The sequence below is a fragment of the Scyliorhinus torazame genome, chromosome 16 (assembly GCF_047496885.1).
Source record: "Scyliorhinus torazame isolate Kashiwa2021f chromosome 16, sScyTor2.1, whole genome shotgun sequence".
In the NCBI taxonomy this organism is placed as follows: Eukaryota; Metazoa; Chordata; class Chondrichthyes; order Carcharhiniformes; family Scyliorhinidae; genus Scyliorhinus; species Scyliorhinus torazame.
Window position 1 is genome coordinate 142,133,454 of NC_092722.1, and position 26,829 is coordinate 142,160,282.

At 45.1% G+C, this 26,829-nt stretch overlaps 1 protein-coding gene across 1 annotated transcript in view; it reads right to left on the minus strand.

Annotated features, from left to right (window-relative positions):
* Nucleotides 1–26,829, minus strand: part of jakmip3 (Janus kinase and microtubule interacting protein 3) — a 569,034-nt gene that overhangs the window by 541,560 nt on the left and 645 nt on the right. The gene's annotated exons all lie outside the window — the stretch shown is intronic.

Below are 26,829 nucleotides of genomic sequence, written 5' to 3' on the forward strand. Positions count from 1 at the left end.
GGCCCAATTTCGCACTGTGCCGTCCAATTTACAGCCATCCAGAGTGAAGCATGCTCTGTGAAAGGCTGAGCTCTGCCCAGGACGGGTGGGGGGTGTTCAGGAAGAGTGGGCACTAAGAAAAGGAACATACAGGCTCATGCTTCCATTGTGCTCCCGCTTCGGAGCTGTCTGAAGGAGCTTCTGACCTGTAAAAAAATAAATATCAGCGGAATATCTGTGCCATGAATGTGTAGGCAGCACAATCATGCACACACCTCAGTCCACAGACACATTTGTTAATTTAATTTGAGCCCTGAATTTCATCCACCCTGGATCGGGGTTGCAGCTTAAACGTAAAGTCTGTCTGACCAATCGGGCCACCCGTTGACTCTAAAGGCAGGCAATGTAAATTCACAGTCAATTGCTATTTAATTTAAATTGGCTTCTTGATTGTCGGCAGGCATGCTTCTGCCTCAGAGGCGTCATTTTCATTTCATTTTTTTCATTTCCCCGCCAACCATAATATTGCACGAGAAAGCGATGATGGCTGGTCCCGCGGCTAGTGTCTTCTTGCACAATTTCATTGTCCTTCCAGACCGGTCACGGGTCCGAGCTTTATATATAAAATTCTGGGGCGAGGTTCTCCTTTTCCCGACACCGATTTCGTAATCGGCAATCGGGCGGAGAATCCCTTTTTGCGACAAAATCGGGAGCTGCGCCTGTTTGATGCAGGTTTCGCATGCTCTGCCCCCTCCGAAACAGCGTCATTGCAGTGCGTGCTGCATGCCGTTGAGACGGCCTCAGCACGTCACCTGAAGGCCCTCCCCCCATGCTCCGCCACTGATGGGCCGAGTTCACGACTGCGCGGGGGAAGTGTGGTCCCAACCGTGTGGAAACTCGGCGTGGCAGCTGCTGACTGTGTCCAGCGCCGCCACAGTCAGCCGGGAGCCGTGCTGCTGGGTGGGGGTGGCCAGGAGGTGGCCAGGGGGTGTTCCGGGGGACACTATCTGCAGTTCTGGTCCACGCACAGCCAGCGCCATGTTGTATAGCACAACCACTGCAGGTTGTCGCCGTGCACATGCGCAGCCACAAACCGGCAATTCTCCGGCCTTTAATTTGGTGAAGGCCGGGCGTTTTACTAATTCTTAATCTTGCAGTGGGATATGTTATGTGCTCAATCTCTGGGAGATGATTACTTCTCACGGTTTTGGATTCGAACTTCATTAATGCACAGTATTCAAAGAAATAAGTAAAATGATCCCAAACAGCAATCTATAGAGAATAACATCCAAAACTGTTCGATTCAACCTTGCATTATAGATTCTGAAAGCCATTAGCTATCTGGGGCTAAATGTTCTTCTTTTATCGTATTAATTTCTAACTGCAAACAAAATAGTAAGGATGCATGAAATGGTATTTTCTGAATATGTGATTTTGTTAGTGAGAGTTTTTTAAAAGCAGCAACACAGACTTCTCAATCAACTAAAAGCCCACTTCATCAAATAGCAATGTTTATCATGCAATCTGTGGTATTATAGGTATTACGGTACCTGATAGGCTAAAGCACCATTTGTGGAAACTGTATGCTTTCTATTGGTTAGAGTGTATGATAGCTCCGTCCTTATACGCGGGGTATAAGAACCCGGGCCACCCCAGCAGCCCTCATTCTGAACCTGAGCTGCTGGGGGAAACATCTAGCTTATTAAAGCCTTCAGTTGGACTACAACCTCGCTTTAGTGGTCATTGACCGTGCATCGCAGTCATGTTGTCTGCTAATTTGGCTCGACGGATTTAGTGACTCCTGCTGGGAATTGTTCTTGGAACTTCTTTTGCTCCACCGCTGTCATATCAGTGGAGGCTTGGCATAGACACCATTTACCGATTGCCACCGAAGTTAATGAGGTAGATCTGGAGATTCATTGAGGAATTTCACAGACGAGGCCATGCACATTTTGGGAATCCCTATGATTGAATATCACAATCTGATGACGTGCTCAAAAGAATGGTGATTGAGCAATTGGTGACTAAATTGGATAACCCCCAAAACGGATGGGAGAATCACAATGGGTGAGTACCTTATGCCTGTTCAGTCTATTGCAGGCAGCACAACAACTTCATGCTGCCTGCTCATTATACTGATTGTTGCTTGCAACTAGTGCTAACCATGCTACTCATTGGCTGCATACACCAGAGGGAGCCCATTTTGTTGCTTGCGAGCATTGCTCAGGCTTATACCTGGCTTGTAGTGCTTAAAGCTAGAGCTTAAAGCATTGGACCTTCTGGAGCTGTTGAGAACATTGGAATAGCTTGCTCTGCAACAATCAATAGCAGCTGACCATGGGAAAGAACATGCACCATGGTTTTCTGATGCTGCACTGGTGGCCGAAATGGAGGAGGCGGAAGGAAGGAGAGATATCTTGTGTCCATAGAGGGACAGGAGACCCTTTTGACATTTAAGGCAGGGAGAACAGTGGCCCTTGGACAGAAAAGACCTGAAATGCTAATTCTTTTTTCTCTCTCCACAGATGGAGAGAGAAAATTTTTCCTGCATTTTTAATCTATATTTCAGATTTCCAACGTTCTCAGTATTTTGCCTTTTCTGCCGCCCTCCCAACACATCAGTTGGCTTAGCTAGACTCCTGATTATACACAGCCCTGAAGGACTGAATCAATCTGGATCCTTTTAGCACAGAAAGGTTTCTGTGATAGCCAGCAGCAAATGTTCATCTAAGCACAAGATGTTCTGTAAAGCATTGATTTTTATTGTTAAGAGTACACAAATGTTTCCTGAGAATAAGTAATGAAATAGGAAAAAAAATAACGTATCCTTCCTAGAATAAGGAAGAACATTTCTGATGATACAATTAAACAGTTCTGGAATGATTTGGAAATAGATTTTTATAAACCGTATTTCTCTCTACAACCTCTAATGCAAACATTAAATAATTTGTTCACTTCTGGAACCCTTGCTGTTGCTATTAACCAACCAAACCAAGAATGTAGGCTCCAGAGCTGTAGCCTGCTATGGAGACATGATAACAAGCCATATTAGTTTAACATCTATAGTGTAACAAAATGCCCCAAGCTGCTTCTCAAATCAGAGTCAGACTGAAGGGCTTAGCTGTAAGGGATAAGGTGGTGTTAAAGTGAAACGCTTTTGAAGAGGTATTGGAAGATAGCAGGAGGCATTGCAAAGCATAGGGATTTGGGGGAAACTTTCAAGAATTTGGGAGCAAAATGGCCAAAAACTACCGACCAACTGAGAGAGCAACGTGAGAGGAACTCAACATCAGAGTGAAGCATGGATACTGGAATGAAGACAATTGCCAAATATAACATTGCATGTGGCCATGAAAAAATTTATATTGTATCTGTAGACCTGATTTTGTGGGAGCAGGACTCCTTGTGGCATGTCTGTTAGTTAGATTTACAATTATAAATAAAAGTTTTGAAAATTTTACCCAAAACGTTGTTGGAAGTGAATTATGAGTCAAATCGAATATCTCCTCAACCAATAAGCTTAAAGGGTTGAAGAATAAACAGCAGAAGGTAACTTAAAGTGGGTGAATTCAATGTCAAGTAAGATGCAGAAAAATGAATAAAGAAAAAGCAAGATTGGATTGTGAAGAAAGAGAGAAAAGGCTGAAAAAGTAAGAGAAAAAATTAATATTTGTAATTTGACATGCTAAAAATGTTCTAACACTATTCATAAATTGAAGGAATAAGTTGTACACTTTCTGGGCAAGAGAGGTCATGAACAATTATCGCGCTGTTACAATTCTTATGGGTCCGGGTTTACAGAACCCCAAAGTGTTTCATGGAGTTCAACCGACCCACAACTTTTAATAGATTGTGGTGTGGGAAGCACACGGCGTACTCTCTAGGTGTGATACAGCAATTATGGACAAATGGTTTTTAAAACAAAACAATATTTATTCTATGAACTCAAGTTAACCTTTTAAAAACAAACATTGAATATCTTAACACCCATTACTTCAAAGCTAACCCCAAAAGACTACAACACTAAATAATCCTTCAAACTGTATTCCTGGACAAGATAGTTTCTCTATTACTCCTACTACCACTTCATCACTCTTCACTGGACTTTCCAACCTCACCTTATATATTGGAACGCTACTCCTCTCACCCTGAATTCCACATATTACCACCTTTTCTGGCAACATTCTTCCCAAACTACATAATTCCTCATCTCTTACCATTAAAGGTTGACTAGCTCATGTATCTCTTAAAATTGTGACTTCTTTACCTGCTCCTCCTGATAGAACTTGAGTAAACTTTACTCACACAAATAAATTCTTTAAAGAGATCTGGCACCTTCTTATCAATCACCTCTTGATCAGGCTGTGCAATCTTTTGCACTTCCTTCGCTTCACTTGGGCTTTCCTTTACCACTTTAACAAACCCCACTGTCTTATCCTGTTTTACCACATTAGCCTTCCCAGTGCTTTTCTTCAAACACCAACACTGTGACTTTACATGGCCGAGTTTATTACTGTGAAATCATTTGAAACTTTTCATTTCTCTTCCACCCTCCTGGATTTCTTTTTTAATCTGAGGTCACTCTCTTTATTGTCTCCCATCAGATCACCTTTACCTTTACCACTTGATATTTCTCATGTCCCCAGTTTCTATCCCTCACAGTCGAAACTGATGTCGGAAACCAAGCCTTGATTTATGAACTAATTCGTAATCATCTGCCATTTCTGCTGCTAATCTCGCAGTTTTAACCCTCTGCTCTTCCACATGAGTTCTCACTACATCAGGAATTGAATTTTTAAACTCCTCCAAAATTATAATTTCTCTGAGAGCTTTATACGTTTGGTCTATTTTCAAAGCCCTTATCCACCTATCAAAATTACTCTGTTTCAGCCTTTCAAACTCCATGTATGTTTGACCAAATTATTTACATAAATTTCTAAACCTTTGGCTGTAGGCTTCAGACACTAGTTCATATGCACCTAAGATGAATTTTTTCACCTCCTCATACGTCCCAGACACCGCCTCCGGTAGTGAAGCAAACACTTCACTAGCTCTACCTACCAGTTTTGTTTGAATCAGTAATATCCACATGTCCTGTGGCCATTTCATTTGTTTAGCTACCTTCTCAAATGAAATGAAAAAGGCTTCCACTTCCTTCTCATCAAAACTGGCAATGCTTGGACATATTTAAATAGATCCCCACCAAGCCTTCCACTTTGATGCTCGTTCTCACTATCCTCATCACTATCATCCAACTGTACGTTTCCCTTTACATCTGCCAATTTTAACTGACTGTCATGGGGCTGGTTTAGCACACTGGGCTAAATCGCTGGCTTTTAAAGCAGACCAAGGCAGGCCAGCAGCACGGTTCAATTCCTGTACCAGCCTCCCCGAACAGGCGCCGGAATGTGGTGACTAGGGGCTTTTCACAGTAACTTCATTTGAAGCCTACTTGTGACAATAAGCGATTTTCATTTTCAAGACCATTTTCTGAAGTTCAAATTCTCTCTCTTTATCTTTTTCTCTGATCTGTATCTCCCTTTCTCTTTCTTTTTGTTCTGCTAGGGCTATTCTTTCTTTTCTAATTTCTTCTCTCTCCTTTTCTTTTTCCTCTCTACCTCTTTCATATTCAAGCTGCTATAATTCTTTCTCATGTTCCATTTGTTTAATTTGCAACTGAATTTTTGCCATTTCCAATGAGTCAGACTATCTCAGGCAACTTTAAATGCTTAGCCACCGCCATAATTACCTCATCTTTTCACATTTTGTCAGGTAATGTTAACTGCAATGTTTTTGCCAAATCTAACAGCCTGCTTTTAGTCTCTGTCCGTAAGGTACTGCATGTGACCGTCTCCACCCCCCAAAACTTCAGAGCCTCTGAAAGAGCCATTGTCCACAACACAGTCCCCACTTAAACTAAAATACCACACCTGAAAAGCAACCACAATATGCTCACCCCTCACTGTCTTTAAGTTCACTAAACCAATCCACTAAATAGACTTTTATCCCCCTCGAGCCCCCAATTGTTCTGGGTCCAATTTACAATTGGGTCCAGATTTACAGAACCCCAAAGTGTTTAATGGAGTTCAACCAACCCACAACTTTTAATAGATTGTGGTGTGGGAAGCACACGGCGTAGTCTCCAGGTGTGATACAGCAATTATGGACAAATGGTTTTTAAAACAAAACAATGTTTATTCTATGAACTCAAGTTAACCTTTTAAAAGCAAACATTGAATATCTTAACACCCATTACTTCAAAGATTACTCCAAAAGACTACAACACTAAATAATCCTTCAAACTGTTCCTTTAAACATCCAAAAGACTTCAATCTTTCAAAACAGACATATGAGGTTACATTCAATATATTTATAGTCTTTGGATTTGCAGACATCAACAGACCAGCTCTGTGTTTCTTCCTGCAGCTCACAGCAAAACACACAGACCCTCCCAGCTGCCTTCTCAAACTGAAACCAAAAGCAGAAGTGAGCTCAGCTCCCCCCAGCCTCTGACATCACTTCAGTAATATGATCAGCTCCATTTCTTAAAGATACATTGCTTAAACATCCATTTCTTAAAGGTACTCTCACATGACACAATGATTATTAATTAGCTTGCTGTACCAAGTTTAATGGCCAATAAATATGCAAATACAATATCCTGCTTGTATATGTTGCCACCATTTATATGTGACTGTTTCACATAAGCAATCAGAACAGGGACATATTTGAAAGAAACATGAAAGAATTTGCTTGCAACTCAACATTGCAGAGTTGCAACCATCGAATATGAATATGTCTATAAGTGAATAGGATGCATGACGTTTGCTGTTTCTCATTTTTCCTGGGCAACAGTGCAAATGGATTTCAATGGCAACAATACAGATTGCCCTGCTTAACATGGGTACACCCACAAGCTTGAGAAGTAGGTGAACTTATGAAGCATTGTCTTTCTGTCGGGTTGCAACATATCTGGAACTAAAATGCCATTAAGATGCCTTGTCAGATAACGTTATTGGACAAGTGTGAGCACATTTGCAATGGATACCCTGCACGGTTCAGCACATTTCCCTTTAAGAGTTACTGGCATCAGCTGCCACTTCCTAGCCTGTCCAGGATTGATGCCTGGAGGCCAGGTCTGGACTTGGGTCCAGGAATCTCAGGGGACAAGAATTGAAGAGAGTGTGGAGCAAAGAGATCGGAAAGAGGGCACTTCCAGGAAAAAGGCAGGGGCACCGGACAGAATTCTTTAAAGCTAGCATTTAGATCAGCACTCCTGCTCCTCCAGGCTCCATATTCACCACATGTTGGTTGCAGGCAGTCCGACGGTCTGGTTTCACTGAGCATGGTTGGCACAAGCATCAGATGCCCCAGTGCAAACCAAAATTGAGATTATGCCTCAAACAGGTGTTGTCCCTTATTTGCATAAGCCAAAAGAACTAAAACCAGCCTATTTTTGTTCCCTTGTCAGGATAGCGGATGATGCACTTCCAGCTGGAAATATGCACGTGTTTCTTCTCAACCATATTAGGAGCTTATAGGTTTTCTATAACCTAAAGAATGGGTGCTATACAGCCACACTTAAAAGGCTGGAACATTTCACTGCAGGCGGCTGCTGACACAAAGACTGGAGCATAAGTTAAGACATAATTGGAGGAGTATTTGAAAGGGGAAAAGCAATTAAACTGGCTTTGGGTAAATGGTTACAGCTGAATAATTGGTACCAGCATGGAGACAATGGGCCAAAGCACATCCTTTTGCATTGTAATTAATGTGACTTTGTGATGATGCAGCAGTTAAATTTAATGTACTTTGACCAGACTATGCAGCAAACATCAAATCAAGTGCAATGCTTATTCTGTGATAAGTAAGATTATTACACAAGGACACACTATAATTTTTCTCCATTTCTCACTGACATGTAACTGGGATCTTTCCAAACTCGGGCTAAACCCACTCAGCGCTCAGCATTGTAAGTATTTTTTTTAAATTCTGTTGTGGATCTTTTGCAAATCACCATTCTTCAATAGGTTTAAGGTTTGATATTCTGACCTAAAACTATCATTTTAACAGCTGAGTTACTTTGCAGACATATGCAGGCATCTAATTATAATGCTGTTACATTACTGCACCCTGAAATCCCACGACTAGGCTATTATTGACTATTATCAACTATAAAAAGAATAGACATAGTGAGCATGACTTTAAATATCAAAGATGCAGTCAGCCCTGGTGCTAGCGGATGGACAGAAATATGGGTGATATTATGATTCAAACAATTGTACATCATTTAAGACATATTTTTAAGAAATATTTTTATTGGTGTTTTCCAGGTTTTACAGAGTAACAGCTCATGTGTATCTGGTATTTACAAACAAGTTTGTGTCTTATTTACAATGGCTTTTACATAAGGTCCCCCCTCCCTCCCCCTCCCTCCCCCTCCCCTCATTGGTAGTTTAGTTCCCCTCTTAGTATTGGCGTCTGCCCTACCCACCTCGTATTGTGTTTGCGTCTTTCTGCTGGGGCTTTTAGTTTTTATTGTTGGGGGGGTGCTGCGTGGCCCTTCCCTTCCTCCCCTTGTCCCGTGTCTTGTTTTGTGCTTCCAATGGGTTCCCTTTCCTCCCCTCTACCCCCTTCTCTTGTGCGTGCCTTCCCTTGTCTTTCTCCCTCTCTTCCCCCTCCCCCCCTCTCTTCCTATCCGCTAATGGCCTCGAACAGGTCTTGGAACAGGTTGATGAATGGTCCCCCATGCTTTGTGGAAGCCCTCGCCTGACCCTCGGATGGTGTACTTCAGGCATTGTCAAACTCAGGGGCGCGACCCGTGGGCGGGTGTCGGGAGAGTCGCGGAGCCGTCCGTCGCGGCGCTCCCGATTGCACAAATCCGCGTGCAACAGCCCCAACAGCCGGCTTTTAATAATGCCGGCTGCGAGCGGCCTTCAAAATGGCCAGGACCAGATTTAAAAAATTTGGCTGCACTGCGGTTGCGTGCCCGATCATCGGTGCACATGCGCAAAACTATGCGCACGTGCACCGATGTTCACCGATGTTCGGGCATGCATGCGCAGTGCGGCCACATTTTGTTTTATATGGTCGCAGCCATTTTTTTTCAAGCTCGGAGAGCCAAAGGGGCCAAAGGGACAAATGGATCATTGGGACCAAAGGGACCCAAAACCATTTCCTCCATTTTTGTCAGCAACAAACAAGGTAAGAGAAAACGGTGGGTCACACAGATCGGCTGGCGTGGGCAACAAAGGTCAGCCGGCATGGGTCACAAAGGTCGGCCGGCGTGGTCCGCGAAGGTCCGCCGGGTTTGGTCCCGAAGTTTGGCCGGTTGGTAAAAATAGGTCCACGGAAAAAAAGTTTGAAAAACACTGGTGTACTTGATCTTCTCCAGATGGAGAAATTCCGCTGGGTCTGCCAGCCAGTCTGCAGCCTTGGGTGGTGCTGCTGATCGCCAGCCAAGCAGGATTCTTCGGCGTGCGATTAGGGATGAAAAAACCAGGGCATTGACCCTCTTCCCCATATGAAGATCTGGGTGGTCTGATACCCTGAAGACTGCCACTCCCAGGGACAGCTACACCCTCACGCCAACAACCCGGGACATCTCCTCGAAGAACGCTGTCCAGAACCCGACAAGTCTGGGGCAGGCCCAGAATATGTGGGCGTGGTTGGCCGGGCGTCCCTGGCACAGTTCACATTTGTCCTCCACTCCGTGAGGAACCAGCTCATTCGGGTTCTAGTCAGTTTGCTCTGTGCACCACTTTGAACTGCATGAGGCTTAGCCTTGCGCAGGAGGAGGTGGAGTTGGCACTACTTAGTGCTTCACTCCAGAGTCCCCAACCCACTTCCGTCCCAATTTGTCCTCCCATTTCCATCTAGTCTCGTCCAGTGGTAGTCTTGCCCTGTCCAGCAACCGTCCATATATCTTCCCACAGCTACCCCCCTCCTTACTGTCTGTGTTGATTAGTTCCTCTAGTAGAGTGTCTCTCAGGGCCCTGGGGTACTTTGCCGTCTCCTTGCGGAGAACATTTTTAATTTGGAGGAGCCTGAGCTCCTGTCCTGTTGGCAGGTCCAGATCCTCCGTCAGATCGTCCAAGTTTGCGAGTCTGTCCCCTATGTAAAGGTCCCTAACTGCTAACGTCTCCCCCTGTCCTGTCTCAATTTTTTAATGGTGGCACGGTAGCATGGTGGTTAGCACAATTGCTTCACAGCTCCAGGATCCCAGGTTCGATTCCCGGCTTGGGTCACTGTCTGTGCGGAGTCTGCACGTTCTCCCCGTGTGTGCGTGGGTTTCCTCCGGGTGCTCCGGTTTCCTCCCACAGTCCAAAGATGTACAGGTTAGGTGGATTGGCCATGATAAATTGCCCTTAGTGTCCAAAATTGCCCTTGGTGTTGGGTGGGGTTACTGGGTTATGGGGATAGGGTGGAGGTGTGGGCTTAGGAAGGGTGCTCTTTCCAAGAGCCGGTGCAGACTCGATGGGCCTAATGGCCTGCACTGTAAATTCTATGATTCTATGAATCAAGCACGGCTGGTGGTTACTGCAGATGGGGGCCATGGAGGACATCTCGGTTAGACCGAAATGTTGCCTCATTTCATTCCCATTTGACAGATTTATTGGGATACCTGATGTAAACAGCGACACGGGCCCAAAATTTGGAGAGAGTCGAAAAACGAGATTCTCGCCAGAAAGCAGGAACCTCATTTAAATAAATTTTAATGTAGTTGAAGAGCTTCCCACTTTATGTTCCCCCCGGGAAGGAATTTCCCCCTCGCAGAACATGATGTCACAACGTTTCCAATAGGGTAAAGATATGCCCGGTCAGTGCCCTAGCACTGCCCTGCAAACCAGCCAACCAGTGCCAGGGTGGCAGTGCCAGGGCAGGACCTCTGGAGAGTCCCATTGGGGGATTTTTCCTTTGGTGTGTGGAGGGATGTTGCCCTGGTGTTTGTGGGGTGGTGAGTGTTGCCCCAGTGTGTGTGGGGGGATTGCACCACAATTAGGGTGCCCACAATGTTAACACCTATAACCTTTATTTCCCTGGGACAATCCTGGAGATTTGCCACTCGAAATGAGTTACAATTGAATCTGCCTTTCAGGAAGAGCATGTGGGATAATAAAAATAATCAAGTAATAATGTGGCCTATATCCACTTATAATATTTAAATGCAACTCACCACGAAAATCTGGCTGTGTTTATCACAATTCAGTCATACTTTATAGAATCATAAAATCCCCACAGTGAAGAAGGAGGCCATTCGACCTATCGAGTCTGCACCGAACCTCCGAAAGAGCATCCTACCCAGGCCCACTCGCCCACACTGTCCCCGCAACCCCACGTATTGATCGTGGCCAACCCACCTAATCTGCACATTCCCGGATACCGAGGGGCAATTTTATCATGGCCAATCCGAATAACCTGCACAACTTTTTATTGTGGGAGGAAACCGGAGCACCCGGAAGAAATCCACGCAGACACTGGGGGAATGTGCAAACCCGACACAGTCATCCACAGTTGGAATTGAACCCGGGTCCATGGCATTATGAGGCAACAATGCTAACCACTGGGTCACCGTGCCTCCTATAGAACTAATCTTCCCTTCGGGTAATTGAACCTCTATCTCCCGCATGACAGGCGGGGATACTAACCACTATACTTACAGGATCATTCCACCCACAAGGCAATCTTAACCATTATTAATTGTTTAATAAGTCAAATTAAGGGACTATTGAGACTTCCTAACAATAAGTACAAGACCACCTACTGTGACTTAAAATTAAAGAAAATACAAAGCAAGAGTTTCAAGATATTAGTATTAAATCAAAGTACAGATGATAGATGGAATCTGTTCATTTCTCTCCCTCTTCCTCTCCAGAAAGCATTTAATCCTTGCTTCAGGTTATGGTACTGATTATCCTCCAGTAGCTCCACTAAGTTGAACGTTGGCAGAACAATTGACTGTGGAGTGCACTGCGACCGTGTCCAATCTGTTTTCAAATGACATCCAGACAGATGCACTTCCAGCAAGGGTCACTGTGTAACAATCAGGCGGGTTAACCTGGCTGAAATGCTCCTCCTTAACTGTGAGGGGGTGGGTTGGGGCTGAAATAGCAGAACGATTGGCAGAGGCCTTGGCAGTGGAATGCAACTCCCTTTGTGCAGAAAACTACTCTGTATTAAATGTCAATGAAATTGAACAAATATACCGTAGAGAGGGGGAAATATTTCAGTAGTGTTTAGGAGATGCAGGAGATACTTGGTGATAGAAGAATGGGTGGAAACAAACTTTGCTCTGGATTGAGCAGAATGCTGAGTTTCACGGCCAGATTTAAGCTGAGCTGAAGTTCAGGAATGTTGACAGATTTAGGGGAAAAGACATCAATAAATTTATCTGGGATCGAAAGTATGGGAGAGGGCTTTTGAATCTTTCGTGCAGCGGAAATGGCAGAGGGGGAGGAGAATGAAGCGGGAGACCCAAAACAGCTTTTACACCGACAGGATTTTCCCACACGATTGTCCCCCCCACCCCACTTCCCCCATGACATAACTAAATCCCAATTTTAAAAGTCGGGAGGATCCCAATTTGCATCTAATTGAATGTGCATTTTAGACAATTACACCTGATTGTCTCCCCACAATAGAATGTCCATTCACCCCGATGTGAATCACGACAGATTCGTCATGATATGCACAACAGAACCTGCCGGAGGCGGACAGGTAGGTACTGCCCCCTGGGGGGAGAGGTTCATTCCTGGTCAATACCTTGGCATTGTCTTATGGTATTGCAGCTCCCTGGCACTATGCCATAGAACTTCCCGGAGTGTGTCAGGGAGCCATATAGCTGGGGGGGAATTCTGTGGTGGAGATGCAGGGGGTTCTGTGTTGGGGGATGTTCCATTTCTCTGGGTGGGAGGCTAGAGGTCCACATCCGAGGTGACTGGGAGGGAGCAGTTGACGGGTGTTCCAGTTCTATGGGCGACATTTAGAAATGGTGTCCTGATTTGCGAATAGGTTTCCTGCACTGGCGAGTTGAGTTTGTCAGTGCAGGAAATTAGGTAAGTGTGGCATTGGCAGGGTGTTCTTCACCGAGGCCAAAAAAATGGCAAAGTCCCATTAAAAAGCGTTCTCAGTGCTGCATGCTCCGAGAAAAACCCCGCTAAACATAACCAAAAGGGGACTTGTGTGGCATCTCACAAGCTACAACCCACAAGTGCATCCATGACGCACGGATGCCCTGTTTGCCCGGGCACCGGACTACATAAACTATGACATAGACGAAGCCCAACAGAATGCCCAGGCAGCTGGTTTCTTCACCATTGAAAGGATGTCCCAGGTCCAGGCGGTGATGGATGACACACATGTCGCCTTGCACTCACTGGGCTATCTGGGAGGGTCCTACATCGACAGGAAGGGGTTCTAGTCCCTGAACATCCAGCTCATGTGCGACCACCACATGAAGGTCATGCATGTGTGTGCACGCTTCCCAGGGAGTGAGCACGACAGCTACATCATGGGGCAGTCGTACATCCCCGGCCTCTTCGAGGACGATCCATGGATAGCTGGTTGGCTCTTGGGGAATTAAGGAGTACCTGCTGAGGATCTGGCTACCATGCCAATACGGAGGCGGATGACCGATACGGAGACCCGATACAGTGAGGCCCTCGCAACCACCTAGGCTGCCATCAAGCAGCGCATTAGACTCTTCAAGATGCAGTATATCCCTCCAGAAGGTCACTGCTTTGTGATGGTCTGCTGTGTCCTTCACAACCTGGCACAGCAGTGGGATGACATGGTGGGGGGGAGGAACATGTGTCCACCTCCGAGCAGGAGGACGAGGATGCGCCGGACAAGGAGGGGCTGGAGGATGAGCCCGGGGAGGTCCTGCAGGACAGGTGGCAGTGGTAAGGTTCTGGCAAGCCCGCTTCACATAGGGCGTGACCTTGTCCATCACTCCTCCCCTCCCCAACCCTCATCCCTCAGCCTCCCCTCCTACCATTCCCCACCCTTCACCCACCCCTTCACACCCCCTCCCCCCACCATTACCCACCCTCCAAAGGTCAGTGCATCATCACTCCAGGGTGATGGGACTGTGACGCCAGTGTAAGCAGGTCACTGTTGGGTGCAGGGGGGTGTTGATAACCCGCTACGAGCTAAGCACCAGTGCTCCTCATTCCATGCCATAGTCTGACCCCTGTCTTTCTGCTGAGTGCTCGCTCACAACCATCACCTGCATGTGGTGTGCCTGGGTGAGGGTTGAGGGAGGGGCAGTGTGCGGTGCTGGGGTGGTGGGGTAAGAGGCATCCTGGACCTCCATGCCTGGGAAGCTGAGGCAAGAGATTGGTGCTCGATTTACATTGCTGAAGAAAGTGCCAGAGGTGTCATATTGGTCGGGGTCAATGCTTTTTATTAATTAGCTCATGTCCCCAACTGCCCCAATCTCCCAATTGTGGCGCACCCCCTTCCCCAACCCTCCTAGACCCTCCCCCATCCCTCCACCCCACAGAACGCACCCCAATCCCCCTGCCCAACCGTTCTGCTCAGCAATGCTCTCTCAATGATCCGCGACCTGCTTAGCCTTCCATGCTCTACCTTTGTGTCAATGTTTGCCCCAGGGATGCACATCATAGGTGGAGGCAGCCTGCTGCCGACTGCATCCCATCGCCTTCGATGCTCCTGGCAGGCATCCTCGCGGGGCAGAGGACCCCGGCACATTTGCCAGCAGCACATGCCGGCGGTGGCTGCCATCACCACTCCGTAGGGTGGTTTTGGGTTGAACCCTCCTCTTCCCGGTCAGTGCCTGGGGTTCACCTCAGGACGGAGGAGCAGCTAGATTGAACCCCGGCTGCCCATGCATCACCTGGCTCTGCCAGCCCTGGCAGTTCCCAAATGTCTGCAGCATAGTGTTGACGCCCTGGACGATGCACCTCAGTGACTGGGACATGTTCTGAAGCATCCTGGCGATGCCCACCTGCGGTTGGGACACATCCCCCAGCGACCGCGACATGCTCTGCAGTGCCTCGGCTATGCCCACCTGAGACTGGGTCATGTCCCGCAGCACCTCAGCTATGCCCACATGGGACTGGGGGATTTTACCTAGCGACTGGGACATGCTCTGGCTGCCTCAACAATGCCCACCTGAGACTGAGACATGCCCCTCAATGCTTCAAGGTCCGCATGGTACTGGGTCACATCCCCCATTGACTGGGATACACTGTCGAGGCACTCAGCCATGGCTTTCACTGACTGAGCCAAAACCTTGGACACCTCCACTCATGCTGCCGACACCGTGCACCAGGTCGCCACCCTAGCAGTGTTGGCCTTGGTGCCAATGAGTAAAGCAAATGCCAGACTGCTGGAACTGACAGAGTTGGGAGAACCAATTAACCTGAAGCCACAAAGCAAGCAGTCCAGACCTTTAGAAAGGAATAAAAAAATGGACATTGGGTGTAAATTATATCAGAATATTTAAGAGATATCAAAAAGTCATTTTAATAGTATAATAGGATCCCTCAATTTGCATGACCACTGAGGACCCGGGTTTGATCCCAGCTCCGGGTCAGTCCGTATGGAGTAGCGCATTCTCCCCGTGTCTTGGTGGGTCTCAGCCCCACAACCCAAAGATATGCAGGGTAGGTGGATTGGCCACGCTAAATTGCCCCTTAATTGGAAAAAAATAATTGGTACTCTAACTTTATTTTAAAAATAATATATAGAAAGAAAATAGAAAAGAAACTGCCATCTGATGCTATCCACTTCCACAGAGTAATCTCCATTGCCCTCTCCACCCTGACATCGTCTCACAGCCTCCCTGAGACCTTATAGGCCATCCGTAGATTGCCGCTATGCTAGTTAAGACTACATTATACCTGACAGCTTATTTGCACCCCAATCCTCAGTAGTTTCAACCTCTTTATGTAACCTACCACCTAGCCTCTCAACTCTTCCTATTGTCATGATAGGGGGATATGAGGAACTTGGGTCCAGAAATGGGGTCCAAGATGTAGCAGACAATTTAGGGGTTAAACAGACTGAAGGAAAGGACTGCTAGCAGCAGAGTTAGGGGATATGCCCACAGCCTGACTTGCCTTGTCCCATTCAGACTTAACCTTGCCAGTGGGAATACCCAGGATGCCCCGGTTCAAACAGGATGTTCCACTCAAGATCCATTGTATTCGAGACAACCTTGTTTGGCCAGCCTTCAGCCCATTACAGAGTCTGATTACCTTATGTCTGTCGATGGGAGGTTAGTTGCGTATAAATGGCATATCTCTGTTCTTTTGTGTAAATGGGAGTAGGCAAGCCAAGATAACGATAAGAGATCCAAAATTGGCCACCTCAGGGGCGAACCATTGTTTGAGGGGCTGGGCGGAGCTTAGAGAGAGAGGGAGAAATGCTTTTTTTGAACAGTTACGGCAGATCGCTGTGGAAGTCACCCAAAGAGGTCATGAAGGAAGCCGTTCCAGATACAGACTTTTAAAAAGGATTCAAAACTAACTTGACTCATAGCACAGAATTGCTCGTAAATACAATGTTTGTCTATGGAAGTGGAATGAGAGCTGCATGTTTATTAGATGTATTTTTTAATGGGAATTAATGTGTTAAGGTTAAGAACTTGCATGTAATCTGTTAGTGTTAGAACTAAAGTAAAAGTTTAAATATTGTTTTATTTTCTTTTGTTTTAATAAAGTTTGTTTAAAAAATAAACAAGGCCTATATTTTACATTATCACTCATGGAACAAATTGATCTTAAGTCTTAAAACTTAAAAAAGTTATGGCATCTGGTCCAGCCTCTTAATCACTGTTGAGAATTGACCAGGTGTCCGTAACATTATTCAACTCAAGACCACACAACTACATTTCCTTGGCCAAATGCTTGCTAACATTGTCAACAGCTTGATAACCTCAGATACACCACCCTCCTATTTAATTAATCACTACCTTCCTGCTCGAAGTTACCAAAACATTTTATATGATTGTAATTATAGCACCGTGTCTCTTCTTATCATCCTCAAGCCTTCTGTGGGTTTTGACACCATTGGTCACAGCACTTTCTCCACCACCTCAGTTCTATTATCCATCTTTGTGGCAATACATACACCATTCCGTTCTTACATGCCCCAACACATCCAATGTTTCCACAAAACATCGCCTCCCATGCTCACACAATCATCTCCAGTCTTTCCTGTTTCTATCTTTGCTGTTTTCTATTTCTCATCCATGTTCTTCATTCAACAACTGTCCCTCTGCTCTTACAATTGCCTGACCAATAACAAGTCATGGATAAAACTCAAACTTTTGAAGCTTACATTATAAAATCCAGAAGTGTCCTGTTTGACCCTACAAGAAAATGTCATGCCTTAGGCCTTGATCATATCCCCCTTCCCAGATGCCTGCTCAAACACAACAACCTGATGATGTAAAACACTTAGTGACATGTCTCGACCTGAGTTGAGCTTCAAACCCATCACTTCGAACCCTACACCCTGTAAGGACTCCATTCCTTTTTTTCAGCTCCTTTGCCTCCGTCGCATTTGTTCCGATGATGCCACTTTCCAAAGTGGTGCTTCAAAAATGCTTTTGTTCTTCCTCAACTGTGATTTCCCACCTACAGTTGTTGACAGGGCCCTCAACAGTGTGCGGTCCATCTCCTATGCCACTACCCTCACCCTCTCCCCTCCCTCCAAGGACAAGGATAGAGTCCCCCTCGTTCTCAGATTTCACCCCACCAGCCTTGTATGCAAAGCATAATCCTCCGCCATTTTCGCCAACTCCGGCGTGATGCCACCACCAAACACATTTTTCCTTCACTCCTTCTGTCAGCATTCTGCAGAGACCAGGATAATCTAGTCCACTCCTCCACCATATCCAACAACTCTCCCATCACCCATGGCACATTCCCATGCAATCGCAGAAGGTGTAACACCTGCCCCTTTAACTCTTCCATGCTTAACATCCCAGGCCCAAAACACTCATTCCAGGTTAAGCAACGTTTCACTTGCACCTGTTTCAATTTGGTCTATTGCATTCGCTACTCCCAATGTGACCTCCTCTAAATCGGAGAGACCAAACACAGACTGGGTGATCGCTTTGCTGAGCATCTTCGGTCTGTGTGCATTCAGGACCCTGACCTTCCCGTTGCTTGCCATTTTAACACAAGACCCTGCTCCCATGCCCACATGTCTGTCCTTGGCCTGCTGCAATGTTCCAGTGATACTCAACGAAAACTGGAGGAACAACATCTCATCTTCCGGTTAGGCACGCCACATACAGCCTTCCGGTCTCAACATCGAATTCAACAACTTCAGTTGATTAGCTCTACCCCACTTTCACCCCTTTGTTTTCATTCCATTTCATCTTAACTGTCTTTTACCTTTTATTTATTTCTTGTCTTTCTTTATATATATTTTTTCCCCCTTTCCTTACCTTTTCTCTCCTTTGCTTCCCCCATCCAACCTTTTTCTCATTTTACCTCTCTCCACCCATGTCCCATCCGCACCCCCCCCCCCCCTTCCCCCACATCTACATCTGTCACAGCTTACCCTCTGATATTAGTTTCTCTGCTGTTTGGCCTTTCACATCTTTTATTCTCTCTGGGGACTGCCATTAGCACTCTTTTTCCTTGGTTTCTGTGGCTCTGACTCATCTTTCATTCCCTCACCCTAGAGTGTAAATATGTCCAACTTTCTATGTCTTTCAGATTTGACAACGGGTCACCTGGACTCGAACCATTAGCTCTTTTCTCTCCTTATAGATGCTGCCAGACCTGCTGAGATTTTCCAGCATTTTCTCTTTTGACTTCAAATATTAGATTTTCCAATACCTTCCTCAGAAGTCTCCTAAGCTTCCACCAACATAAACTCTAACTCATTCAGAATTCAGTCACCCGCACTCTAACCTGCACTAGTCCAACTCATTATGCTGATCTCATTGGTTCCCCATCCCTCAGTGCATTGACTTTAAAACCATTGTCCTCATGTACAAACCCTTACACTTCTGCAATATTTTCCAACTTCAATTCTGGTCCAATGTCAGTTCAGCCCTCCTGTTTTTATGTCAACAGTGGCAGAGTCTTCAGCCACCTTCAGCCTCCCAATTTGGCACTCGCTTCCCAAAACACTCCTTTCTTATTTCATATTTTCTTTCCCATCTTGAAAATCTTCTTTAAAACTGATCTCTTTATGCCATTTTCCCCTTCTCTTAATTTCCATCCTGTTTGAGTCTGAGTTCCAACTACAAAGTATCCTGGCACGTTTTGCCCCATTGTTAGTTCTACAAGAGTGAACTAGTGTTGGTTACTTTATGCTGAAGCCACCATGACTTCGGGGGCTTTTTCTTTAAGTAAGTTGGCTATTTCCTTGTCGTGACACTTCACAACAATTTAAATTTATTGGAGATACCCTTTCGAGGTTACATCCTGAAATTCAGATTTACTAATGTAATGTTGTCATTTATTGCAAGAAGAATGGAGTATAAAGTAGGGATGTTTTGCTACTGCTGTACAGGCTGTTGATGAGACAAAATCTAGAGTACTGTGCACAGCTTTATTTTGAGAAATTATATAAATGCATGAGAAGCAGTTCAGAGAAGGTTCACTCTACTGATACCTGGCATGGGGGAGTGGGTGTTATCTAATGAGGAACGGTCGGGCAGGCTGAGCTTCTATCCATTGGAATTTAGAAGATTGAGAGATGATCTTATAGAAACATAAAAGATTCTAAGGCGGCACAATGGTTAGCACTGCTGCCTCACAGCTTCAGGGTCGCAGATTCAATTATGGTCTCGGGTGACTGTGTTGAGTTTGCACCTTCTCCTCGTGTCTGCTTGGGTTTCCTCCGGGTGCTCCGGTTCCCTCCCGCAGTCCAAAGGTGTGCAGGTTAGGTGCATTGGCTATGCTAAATTGCCCCTTAATGCCCAAAAGGTTAAGTGGGGTTACTGGGTTATGGGGATGGGCTGGAGGCGTGGACTTAAGTAGGGTGCTCTTTCCCAGGGCCGGGCAGACTCGATGGATCAAATGGCCTCCTTCTGCATTGTAAATTCTATGACTTGCCAGGATGCTGGAAAGATGCTTCCCCTTATGGGAGAGACTAGAACTAAGGGACATTGTATAGAATTAGGACTTACCCATTTAAGACAGAGATTAAAATAATCTGAGGGTGGGTGTTCCTTTGGAACTAGCTTTCCCCAAAACAGTGGAGGTAGGGTCAATTAATATTTTTAAGGCAGTGGTAGATATATTCTTGACTAACAAGGTTATATGGGGTAGATGCAATGTGGAGTTGAGGGCACAATCAGATCAGCCATGATATTATTCAATGGTGGTGTAGTCTCAAGGGGGTAAATGGCCTACTCCTGTTCCTAATTCGTATGTTTCTTTGTGTGAGGAATGGAATACATGAGATAAATACCCAGATTTATTTGGTTAGATTGTCAATGTGGCCATTCCAGAGGAACTTCTTTTGGAGAAACATTATAATTTGGTCTGATACAGCAAACTGGCACAATAACACTTTGTAACATATTAAAACAGTGATGAGGTGGTATTTCTCATTTGAAACATTCCTAATATTGCAAAACTTACATTTGTGCATTGGTACAAGGCAATAGCATCTTAATAAAAGTGATGTATTTTCTGAGATTAATTATCCTATAGAGATGCCGCGCATAACACTAAATTGCATGTTATATACATTTGCAAAACTGAAATATAGTTCAAGAAACAAAAAACACCTGTACTCATTTATTCCAGTACATGCACACCAACAGACTGCTATTCAGTGAAATGGATGCTGAGACGAATGCTTATTTGTTTCTTCTGGAAATGAAGTGAAGTTTAAAATTTCACAGGATCTGTGCCACACTTAGGCAGTTCCATTCAGCATGCAATTTGCTCTGTTGAAGCACTCCAAATATTACATTTCTGAACTGTATAATATGTCTGTTTATAGCTGGTAAATTGAGCAGGTTTTCAAACATCACATTATGTAGATGATCAAACAAAGCAGCATATAACCATCAAAAATCCATACCTCAGAGGCTTAAATTTGGAAGTGTAGTCTCATTTCATCATTGTATAAGCAACAGCCAAGTCTTTACCTAATGCAGAGGGCAGCAGAGCGGCGACACTGATTGGCTGTTGCGGGGAGTGATTTGCCTCAGGCGCAGTCACTGCGACTAGGAGCTCTCAGTGAGGATAGACTGCGGGGACAAGTTGAGGCAAGTATCCTGCAGAGGGCGGCAGAGCGGCAATGCTGATTGGCTGTTGCGGGGAGTGAATTGTGGAAAGCTGCTGTCGGGTGAGTTTCTGGAATGAATATATTTCAGGCAGTGGCTAAACCCGAGACACTACACAGGTAGTGTCTCCCACCCATCCTCCTCCTCTAATCAAAAAAAAAAGACTGTGTGGTGAGTTGGTGAGGTAAGCATTTCTTTCCTTTTCCTCTCTCCACCCTTCCAACACCTCTAACCTCCGGGAAGTGTGAAAATCAGGTAAGCTTTTTTTCTCTCTCTGTAATTATCAAGTGGGTAAATGGAAGGGATGGCAGAGAGGGCAGTGCAATGTTCCTCCTGCAGGATGTTCGAGGTGAAGGACACCGTCAATGATCCTGCTGAGTTCACCTGCGGGAAGTGCGCCCATTTCCAGCTCCTCAAAGACCGTGTTAGGGAATTGGAGCTGGAGCTGGATGAACTGAGGATCATTCGGGAGGCAGAGTCGATTATAGACAGAATCTATAGGGATGTAGTTACTCCTAAGAATGAAGGTAGCTGGGTGATGTTTAAAAGGAGGGGGAAGAAACGGTCAGTGCAGGGATCCCCTGCGGTTGTTTCCCTCAATAACAAGTATAACATTTTGGATACTGTTGGGGGGGGGGGGGGGGGGAGACCTACCAGAGGTAAGCCATGGTGACCAGGTCTCTGGGACTGAGTCTGTCCCTGTGGCTCAGAAGGGAAGGGGGGAGAGCAGGAGAGCATTAGTTTCAGGATCCTTAAGTGGAGGGGGAGCAGCCACAAGTCGTGGTACACATCGGTACCAACGACATCGGTAGGAAAAGGGACGGGGATGTAAAACAGGAATTCAGGGAGCTAGGGTGGAAGCTGAGAGCCAGGACAGACCGTGTGGTCATCTCTGGTTTGCTGCCAGTGCCACGTGCTAGCGAGGTGAGGAACAAGGAGAGAGTGCAGATAAACACGTGCCTACAGGGATGGTGTAGGAGGGAGGGTTTCAGTTACTTGGATAATTGGAGCACATTCTTGGGAAGGTGGGACCTGTACAAACAGGACGGGTTACACCTGAACCAGAGGGGCACCACTATCCTGGGAGGGAAATTTGCTACAGCTCTTCGGGGGGGTTTAAACTAATTTGGCAAGGGGATGGGAAACTGATTTGTAGTCCAGGAGATAGCGTTGCTGGAGTTCAGGAAGTTGAGGGTAGTGCAGTACTGAGGAAGGTACCAAGGTCACATGAGTGGACCTGCAGACATGAAGATGGTTTGAAGTGTGTCTACTTCAATGCGAGGAGCATCAGGAATAAGGTTGGTGAGCTTGAAGCATGGATTGGTACCTGGGACTACGACGTTGTGGCCATTACGGAGACGTGGATAGAACAGTGGCAGGAATGGTTGTTGGAGTTTCCGGGGTTTAGATGTTTCAGTAAGATTAGGGAAGGTGGTAAAAGAGGTGGAGGAGTAGCATTGTTAATCAAGGCGAGTATAATGGCTGCAGAAAGGCAGTTTGAGGAGGATCTGTCTACTGAGGTAGTGTGGGCTGAAGTTAGAAATAGGAAAGGAGCGGTCACTTTGTTAGGAGTTTTCTATAGGCCCGCAAACCGTAACAGAGATGTGGAGGAAAAGATTGTAATGCAGATTTTGGATAGGTGCGGTAGTCACAGGGTAGCTGTCATGGGTTACTTTAACTTTCCAAATATTGATTGGAACCACTCTAATTTGAATAGTTTGGATGGAGCTGTTTTTATCCAGTGTGTGCAGGAGGGTTTCCTCACACAATATGTGGATAGGCCGACAAGAGGCGGGGCCACATTGGATTTGGTACTGGGTAATGAACCGGGCCAAGTGTTAGATTTGGTTGTGGGAGAGCACTTTGGAGATAGTGACCACAATTCGGTGATTTTCACGATAGCAATGGAGAGGGATAGGAACATACGGCAGGGTTTATAACTGGAGGAAGGGTAATTACGATGCGATTAGGCAAGAATAAGATGGAAACAGGAACTGTCAGGGATAGGCACAATTGAGATGTGGAGCTTGTTCAAGGAGCAAATACTGCATGTCCTTGATATGTATGTCAGGCAGGGAGGAAATGGTCGAGTGAGGAAACCATGTTTTACAAAAGAGGCTGAATGTCTTGTCAAGAGGAAGAAGGGGGCTTATGTAAGGATGAGAAAACAAGGTTCAGTTCGGGCACTTGAGGGATACAAGATAGTTAGGAAGGAGCTTAAGAAAGGGCTTAGGAGAGTTAGTAGGGGGCATGTGAAATCCTTGGCGGGTAGGATCAAGGAAAACTCCAAGGCTTTTTACACTTATGTTAGGAATAAAAGAATGACCAAGGTGAAGTTCGGGCCGGTCAAGGACAGTAGTGGGAACATGTGAATGGGTCTGAGGATATAGGAGAGGCCCTAAATGAATACTTTTCTTCAGTGTTCACAAAGGAGAGGGGCCATGTTGTTGAGGAGGATATTGCGATACAGGCTGGTAGGCTGGAGGAGGTAGATATTCGGAAGGAAGACGTGTTAGAAATTTTGAGACGCTTGAGGATAGATACGTCCTCCTCACTGTCTACAGGAATAGTGCCAGAAGACTGGAGAGAGGCGAATGTTGTCCCCTTGTTCAAGAAAGGGAATAGGTATAACCCTGGGAATTATAAGCCGGTTAGTCTCACTTCGGTCATAGGTAAATTATTGGAAAGGGTCCTGAGGGATAGGATTTATGATCATTTGGAAAGATACAGCTTAATCCAGGATAGTCAGCACGGATTTGTGAGGGGTAAGTCTTGCATCACAAGTTTGATTGTATTCTTTGAGGAGGTAACTAAGTACATAGATGAAGGTAGAGCAGTTGATGTCGTATACATGGATTTTAGTAAGGCGTTTGATAAGGTGCCCCATGGTCGGCTCATGCAGAAAGTAAGGAGGCATGGCATAGAGGGAAATTTGGCCGATTGGATCAGTAACTGGCTATCAAATAGAAGACAGAGGGTGGTGGTAGATGGTAAATGTTCATCTTGGAGCCCAGTCACCAGCGATGTACCACAGGGATCAGTGCTGGGTCCTCTGCTATTTGTGATATTTATCAATGACTTGGATGATGGAGTTGAAGGTTGGGTTAATAAATTTGCTGATGACACCACGATTGGTGGAGTATTGGATAATGTGGAGGGCTGGTGCAGGCTGCAAAGAGACATTGATAGGATGCAGAGCTGGGCTGAAAAGTGGCAGATGGAGTTTAACCCTGATAAGTGTGAGGTGATTCATTTTGGTAGGACAAATTTGAATATGGGTTACAGGGTTAATGTCAGGGTTTTGAAGAATGTGGAGGAGCAGAGAGATCTTGGAGTTCATGTCCATAGATCTCTGAAAGTTGCCACCCAAGTGGATAGAGCCATGAAGAAAGCCTATAGTGCGTTAGCATTTATTAACAGGGGGATTGAGTTTAAGAGCCGTGAGGTTATGCTGCAACTGTACAAGACCTTAGTTAGACCACATTTAGAGTATTGTGTGCAGTTCTGGTCACCTCATTATAGGAAGGGTGTGGAAGCACTGGAAAGGGTGCAAAGGAGATTTACCAGGATGCTGCCTGGATTGGACGGTATGTCTTATGAGGAAAGGTTGAGGGAGCTAGGGCTTTTCTCATTGGAGCGAAGGAGGATGAGAGGTGATTCAATTGAGGTGTATAAGATGATGAGAGGGATAGATAGAGTGGATGTTCAGCGACATTTTCCTCAGATGGATGTAGCTGTTACAAGGGGGCATAACTATAATGAAATGGTTCATGGTGGAAGAAATAGGAGGCATGTCAGAGGTAGATTCTTTACTCAGAGAGTGGTTGGGGCGTGGAACGCACTCCCACTATGGTAGTGGAGTCGGACACTTTAGGAACGTTCAAGCGGTTATTGGATAGGCATATGGAGTGCACTAGAATGATTGGGAGTAGGTTGATTTGATCTTAGTTTCAGACTAGTTTGGCGCAACATCGTGGGCCAAAGGGCCTGTACTGTGCTGTACAGTTCTATGTTCTAAAATTCACACAGCATACAGATATCCAGCAATGCTTCAGCAGTCATGTGAGAAGGAAGCTAATTGAATTAATTGATGCCATGAAAAGCCAATTTGCAAACCCGGGATGAAATTTAGCAATGCAGATTTTATGCCAGGCATTGTTTTATTTACAGCAATTTCCCTCCCTTTATTTGCCCGAGCTATTATTATTTCAAGTTAAATAAATCCCAATATTGTTACCACGGATTACAATAAGGACTTCTGAAACAAGTGAAGTATGCCCCGAGGAAGTAACATGGAAAATGCAGAAGCAACAAATATAACCTGTAGCTTCTTCGATGTCTTGTTAGCTTCTTCCTAGGCCTCAAACTAGATGCCATATTCTGCTGACTGTGCAGGCAACCATGGTGCTACTACTTAGCTTTCCTGAAGTTCAGCATTTTTAATAATACACTAGTATTCAGAGGTATCAATTTTTACTTCGCATTTTGTGTGGTCATGTGTCGACTGCAATATGTTACTGTCAACCAAGTGTTAGCTTTGATTTGTTTTGCTTGACATCCTTAAACAACATTAATAAGAACTTAAGGCTCACAATTATATCTCTATAAAGGCCTTGTTACAAACGAGTATAATAGTGGTGGTACAATAATACTATTCTTCATCACTAGAGTCTGAATGCTGGTATGGAAAACAAATGCCTTTTAGATCGTGAGAACGTTTGTAGAACCTTTAACTCCCTCCCGCCCTAAGCCCAAGTTAGGCAACTACCACCTTTGATAAACTTAACATTTAAAGAGCTTCTAACTGAATTTCATAATCCATACGAAAGGACAACCTTTTTCTTCAATAAATTAGCTATTTGCTTGTGGTAATATTTTATAACAATTGAAATTTATTCGAATACCCTGTCAAGTTTACATTCTGAAAGTCAGATTTTCTAATAATGTATGCGTGAGTTTGTGAGGAGGGAAATACCGAAGAAAAATGTTCAGTATTTGGTTCGATTGTCAATGTGACCATTCCAGAAAGTGCTCCTTTTTGGAGAAAGAGTGCATCTCCTATCACATTTTTATGCACGTCTCGATGTGTCTGCACCAGTCATAAAATAAACTGACTTTCCTGTTACTGTCAATAAATAAATAAATACATTGATTTCAACAGAGTTAATGAGCAACAGAGTGTAAAGCATCATGTCACATATGCATTGTACCCCAGGACCATATGAATTGTACCCTGTATAATGAAATAGCAGCAATAAATATCTGAGTCAATTACAATCATCAGATAAAGTGCTAGTAATATCCTCATTGAAAATAGATGCATGAGTATATTCTGATGATCACTGACCGGTTTGAGTGATCTACCAGATTCCTAACGTCCCACCTCTAAAGGCTGCAGTCTGCATATTAAACAGTCACCAGACTTAAGGCCTTTACATCAATAAGAACACAGTAAGTTTAGTGCGATTCAATGGAATTTACAGCTCCATTGAAAGAGGATCTTCCATTTCAAACAGATTTAAAATTTTACCAAGAAAAAGCCCAGAGACAGTTATAAATTGGAAATATGGAAATTGAACAGACGTTAATGAGAGCAACTGTCAAATATAATGTCAATC